The sequence below is a fragment of the Melanotaenia boesemani genome, chromosome 15, assembly GCF_017639745.1.
Source record: "Melanotaenia boesemani isolate fMelBoe1 chromosome 15, fMelBoe1.pri, whole genome shotgun sequence".
NCBI classification, from domain to species: Eukaryota; Metazoa; Chordata; class Actinopteri; order Atheriniformes; family Melanotaeniidae; genus Melanotaenia; species Melanotaenia boesemani.
In genome coordinates, this window is record NC_055696.1 from 1,839,918 (window position 1) to 1,846,535 (window position 6,618).

The following is a 6,618-nucleotide window of genomic DNA, read 5'->3' on the forward strand; positions in this document are numbered from 1 at the left end:
ATTAAAGCTGACAGTCTGAACTTTAAATGCACAGTCACTGTGCCATGTCAAATGAGAAGGAATAGGAAAAGCAGGCATAACGTCAATGTGTCACCATGCAAGCATTCATGGCACTCAACCGTATGTCGCCTTGAACAGCCTGCTTGTTGAGAGGGAGTCCAGTCCAAACCTGAACCACCCCCCAGTCTGTTTGCTTCAGTTGCAGACAGCCCAGATTTCTCATGAGGCCGGCCCAGCTGCCATGCACTCATTTGTCAGTCTTCGTTCCTCTGCCCAGACTGGGAGGAGGAGAGCGCTGGCACACCGTCCAGCATCCCCCCGCCACTCCTGTCTCTCCATTTAAGATGATACAGAGTCATCTGTTAAGGGTCGACCTCTACGGCCGTTGCATCTCAACATCATCTTGGGTCCCTATGAGCACCCGCGCTGCTCACATTTCGATGACTAATACATGACTTTTGATGAATGACCTTCCCTTCCGCGCTGCGGGGAGCCACAAGGAACAGCAGCAGATTCACGCTGTGATTATACTCAGTCCAACACCATCACGTTTCTTTTCTTTTTCAAAGATCTGGGCCGACGTGGATCAGTGAGATGATCTGCAGGTTTGACATTTTATTCATTGGCAGGAGGAACGTTGCATGTTATATAAAGCGGAAGCACCCTGTGTGTTGGGAAGTTGATGTCAGTCGACTTGTTCCTCAGTGTTTTCCATGTGGTGCTGAGTGGAAACAGGAGAGCGTAAGAAGGCAGAGATCCAGGACACCCGGTTTAATATCCTCTCAGCTGAGCACCGGAGCCTCGCTCATCACACTTCCTTTGATCTTTTGTCCCAGCTTTGTGCTCTTATCCGTCATCTTCCTCGAGTCGAGCTGAGATTGGAAGCAGGTCAGCACTGTGGCTGAAACCTTACAGACCAAAATGAAGGTTACACAGATCAGTCCTTAACAATGTGATTTGTACTTTTAATCTGAACCTCTGCTGGACTCTATTATAGCTGATCAACCCTCAATGCCAGGTCATCATGGGAGCCAGACAATAAAATGTATCCTTGGCGAGGTGATGGGCCTTAGTTTCCCCTGTCCTCTCCCTCCTGGTGATTGGGGTCATCTCTGTTATTACCACAGTGATGTATCGCATGTGTGCCTTTCACTGTCTGTCCATGTGTGTGTTCGTACGTATACCTCTGAGGGGAGTGTATCCATGTGGAGTCGCATCACCCAGAGTGGACACAGTTGTGGCAAAGGTCAGGGTGGTGATTTAACGAGTTAGGGCAGTCCCTTTTCTCTCCTCTGCACCAGCCGTGCAAGCACCCGCCCACCTCAGGCTATTTCCAGATAAGCAATTAAACAATGTCTTTTCTCCATGCTGGACACGTAGCTGAGGCCACCGTTACAGGCTGAAGCCTCACCTTCATGCCGCACTCCAGCTGTCGCAGGTTTGAATGAGGCTGAGGCTCAGGATGGACCAGAGTCATGTGATGCTTTGAAGTGTCATTGTTATCATGGATCTGAACAAAACATTAGCTAGAAAAGGTTTAATTACTTTACAACCCTAGACATTATTTGTGCTCCTCTTTTTAAAAAACAGTTTATTACCACCACAATTTGGTATGGACAATGGACCAAACAGCAGCTAACGATAAAGTGGAAACCATTATAGATACCATACAAGCTACGGCCATAAAAATCACCAAATTGTCCATATTGTCCGCCACGGATTTGAGATGAGCTGAAATCGAAGAGCACCACAGAAACTGTGTGTTGTCAGTAATTCCTTGAGGAATTTTAAGGGTGACACCACAGAGCAAGAGAAAATGTTAGCATTTTTTCTTTTCTTTTGCATAAGAAGAATTTCAAGGCTTTTTAAAGAAACACTAGGAACTTTGGGAGACTTTCTCAGTGACACGCCCCCTATCAACAGCATCCATCTTGCATCCTGCCTCTACTGTGAGCTCTCACCAGTCAGTACAAGTCAGCCTTATGCTGACATTTGTCGTATCTCTTGCTGTCTCTTTCTTTTCATCTCTTCCTCCGATAATGTGCTCTTACATTTCATCACTGAATCTGTGCGTGTCCAAAATGGTTGGTGTGTTGATATCCAGTTGATAGCGCATGTCGTGGTGACTAAAGGGAAACTCAGCTGTAACATCATGCGGCATCCAGGAAGAAACGTAGTGAAGTGCGATTTCTGAGCCTCAGGAACTCAGTTTTAAGGTTGGAAAGTTGCATCGCGTGTCTTTTACAAATAGTTGGTCACAGTCGCAGCTGATAATATAGTAACAATGGTGAAATGGTTTAAATTTGAAACAGTAATATGATAACGAACATTTACTTTTGACTCTACATACCCAAACCAAGTGGCAGAGATCACACCGACAGGTTTATTTCCACAGATTTTTATTAAAATAATTCTAGTCATTGAAAAATGGCTCAACCCAACAGCAGAGCAGGGCTTTTACCCAACATTTCAACAACATTGTGTTTTTTTTGGTCGGGAGTTTGTTTAAACTTTAAAAATGAGTCTTAAAACCCGTTTTTATTTATTTGCTTTCAGCAAGACTCAGTTTCTTTATTTGATCTAATTTGTTTTAATTGGTTCTGTTTTGTTGGATTATAGTTGCTTTTATGTCAGGTCTGATGTTTTTATGTATTAGTTTTTTTGTTGGTTCTTCTAGTTTTTAGTATTTATGTGCAGCACTGTTTCAGCTGTGGTTCTTACTGCTTTATAAAATGTCTGTATGGCATGGTAAGGTAAAGCAAAGCGGCTTACAGGGTTAAAAACCTCATCTGTTGCACTGACTCTGTAAGAACCTACTTATCTGTTTGTTCCAAATTAAACTAAATCTGCAAACAAATCCAACATAGAAAGAAATTTTTATGTTGTGCAGACGTGAAAGCGTTTTATTCTCACAATGTTTTGTTGAGTTTTTCTTCCCGACTCTCCTTCACAGCTTTGCTCTGATCTGCAAACCTTTTCAGGTAGTTACAGCTGTTTTGTTTGCTGTCATAGATATTATTTAAGTTTAGTAATGTATCTAGAAAGAGGCAATATTCAGTATAACCCTTCATTACATCTATTTTTATCTGTTCTTTTAGAGGTTACAGCTCTGTTCATGCCGTCCTTTCCCTTCATAACGAGCTTCACATTTGTTGGCTAAATGTGTTCATGTGCACCAAAGTGTGTGAAAACTGTCTGCAAAGTGTCCTGGTGGAAAGATAACCCAAAGACCGGTGTGGTTAAGCTGCACTGCTTTCATATTTACATATTAAAGATTAGAAGTAGCAGCAGTAAAATGCAACCTGCTAGAGACTCTTGAGTGTTGTTGAGCAGACGAGCTATTTTCCTTAAACACTCCTCTGCTTTCCTTTGCCGCAGTGTCACCGTGTGTTTGCTTTTGAAGGTCATGGCTGTTTGGGAACACTCCTGTTTTTATTCCAGCCTACAGAAAAGCTTGAGTATATCTCCTTTGCAGATAGAGCATGTTGACACACAGCTTTTGTTCTGCATTTCTTTTTCACTTTTTCACACGTCCCAGTTTTCAATTAGTTGAGAAAATCATTCAGAGAGCCGAAAGCTTCTCATCCTCTCAGTTACATCAAACCTCTCATGCAGAATCAACAAGAGGATCAAAAGAAGCTACTGAAGACTAAAACCGCTGTCCTTTTTAGGAAGGCTGTTGCAGATCCAGCTGACTTGAACCTGGAGTTAGATTGTGTTTATTCAGAGGTTCCAGCTGATTAGGCAGACCGCGTTTACCAGACGTTGGTTCATCCCATTTTAGAGTCACCTTAGTCTCTCAAATCAATAATAGTGAAAATAAAAGTTTACTAAACTATATCCTTCTTTTCATGTCTTTGATGATGCAGTTAATTTCCCTGTTGGTTTTTAAAACACACCCACCGGTGACTTGATCCAAGTCATGCGACACTTGAACAGATGATCACTTTAAATGTTTTGTTTTTTCTGGTGTGATTTTCACTCCGTACTTGGATGGTTGTTCTGCTGGAGTTGTATGTTATCTGCTGCCTCTTCCAGAGATGGAGCGTGCTTTTGTGTTTTTTGTGCCTCCACAGGCATTCGCAGTGCCAGCTATAAATGTCAGCACCTTTGCCCCCCGTATCTGAGCCCCCCAGTCGGGGACTTTGTATTCACCGTGGTTGGCCGGACCAGGTGCATGCTAAACATGCAGCAGCCCTTCTGAGCTGAACAAATTTACCTCGGCCTCAGCGGACTGAAGAATCCGCTCCCAGCAATCCTCGGGCTTCTTTGCATGTTTAGTTTTGTAATTGATGCCACTGAGAAAGCGAGGAATGTTTTTTCTCCTGAAATGTCCATTGAGGTTGATGTTCGCTCCAGACACTTGGGTTTTAGGTTTCCACTGAGTGCCAGGGCTCAATCACTCTTCCATCTGAGCTGGGCGGTGCCAGTGGCTCACCATCCATGGTGCAGTTTAGATGGATGATCTTTGTAGCTCTGATTGGCTCATTCGATACCTACACCTGTGTACAAAGTCATGTTTTTATCTTTTCTGGTCACCAATCTGCACTTATCTTTTCCATCTTTGTTATATCTTAAAATCATTTTCAGTCAATGCAGACATGTTTAGAAACGAAGCAGCTGGCATTAGATTTGATAATTAAGTGTAAACTCTTCTTTCTGTTAGATGGTTTAACACCCAGACCAGCCTCAACTGATGGTGTGACCAGTGCCAAGAGTCAGTGTAAAAGATAACTGGATACATACTGTGTGTTTAAAGCATTATGCTATTTTCCTCTGGTTTAGTAGAGTTCTGCTCTCTAATACGGCATTTATTTTGGGGCCAACTCTTCGTTTTTTGATCTCATCCTCTTCAGAAATGTAATATTAGTTTTTCTTCCTCCCCTGCCATGTGGATACGCTTCCCCATTTAAGTGATTCGGCTAATGATGAGCAAACGAACTGTGAAAGGCTGAGCATCAGCTTAATCCCGGACTGACAGCAGTGCTGGTACGGCTTCTATTTACAGGCATTTTTTCCTCAAGAGAGTGGAAACACCAGGGGCAATGCAACCACTGAGAATGGGATGCCTTCCCATTTATAAACAGAAAAGTATTTTTAGGAGCGTTCTAGTATGTTTGTTCAGAGGTGATTAGAGTTGTTGTGAGCAGGGGAAAAAAAGAGAATTCCCATGGAATTGCTTTTTTATATGTATGGGAAAGGAGGTGTATGAACTGGATCCACTGCATTGTGCTGCAAAAAGATTAATATGGGTGGAGCTTTTACAGTGTGCTATATCGATGTAATGAGTTTGTGAGTAGCTTTATTTATCTTGTGGAACCAGATCTTCTGTGTTTTGCATTACTCAGAAACCAGTCACTTCCTAGAGATGGGTTTTATTTACAGAAGCACTGAGGCGTCCATGTTTATTTGCTGACATCAGATGATCTTGGAGGCAAAGTCAGGTGAGCATGTGACGAATATCCGGATGAATTCCGGGTCTTACTGTCAGGGAAGACTGGCTTTATTTGATTCTCAGCTGAGTTGAAACACAAAAATTAAACATAAGGAGTGTCTACAGCAACACATCATGTGGCTCTTCTAGTTTGACAGCATGTGTGATGACAGTGTTCAAATACCAAGCACACGGTGATGGCCATCGAGAGTCAACCTGCCAAACCAGTTCTCCTTCAGGCTAGAGGAAATGACAGAGCCACAGTACAGCATCCCAACAGAAGAGCTCTCTTTGTTGCATTTGGTTCTTTTCCACCTGACAGCAGTGAACGCTGATGCCACCTTGTGTTCGAGAGGAGGGGACTTAAACCAGAGAGAGTTTGTTGTTTTCATGTAAAATGGAGTTTATTTATTTATTTAATAATTTAATAATAATTAATAATTCTCTTCAAGCCACTGAGGTGGCGTTGTCCAGAAAGTGTGGTTGCTGGTTTTTTTCCCAACAGATCTGATTTAACTCAAAACACACACCAGCTGGAAAACTGCAGTTACAACAACAGAAGGGCTGAAATGAAACATTCCAGCTGTTCTTTACGCATATTTGGTAAAATGAAACTGTTCACAACTTTTCTGGCTTTTCCTAAATTAAAAAATATATTAAAAGATGCTCTCTTCTAATCTGTGTTTTGGATAAAAACTTGCAGGACCATCCATCCCATAAAAAGCCAGTCTGCTCTGATTAATCAGTCTTGCTGGTCTGAGCAGACATGACCACCTTTTAGCATCTGACAGTAGTTTAAAAACTGTGATGAGGCGTCTCATTGGGTGGAAAAGTTGTGCTCAAGTGCAGGATAAGAATTGAACACTTTTTCTAAAATGCTAACATGTAAACCTGTTAGTCCAGCTGAATTCAAAATTTTGAACAACAGACTTGCCTAAATATTTGGAGTTGCAAGAGTCTTTTCCTCCTGTGTGGATGCATTCAAAGTGGACTCAAACTGGACTAGCACCCTGCACGTGCCCCACAGTGTCTACCCCGACTCTGAAGAAGAAGAAGATGACACACAATATGGTGGGCAGCAGATACATCTAGCACTGGGACTAAAAATAAAGATCAATATGTGCAATTGTATGAAATCCAATACTCTAGATCTAAAGTCAATTTATACTAAACTGGCATGTCCA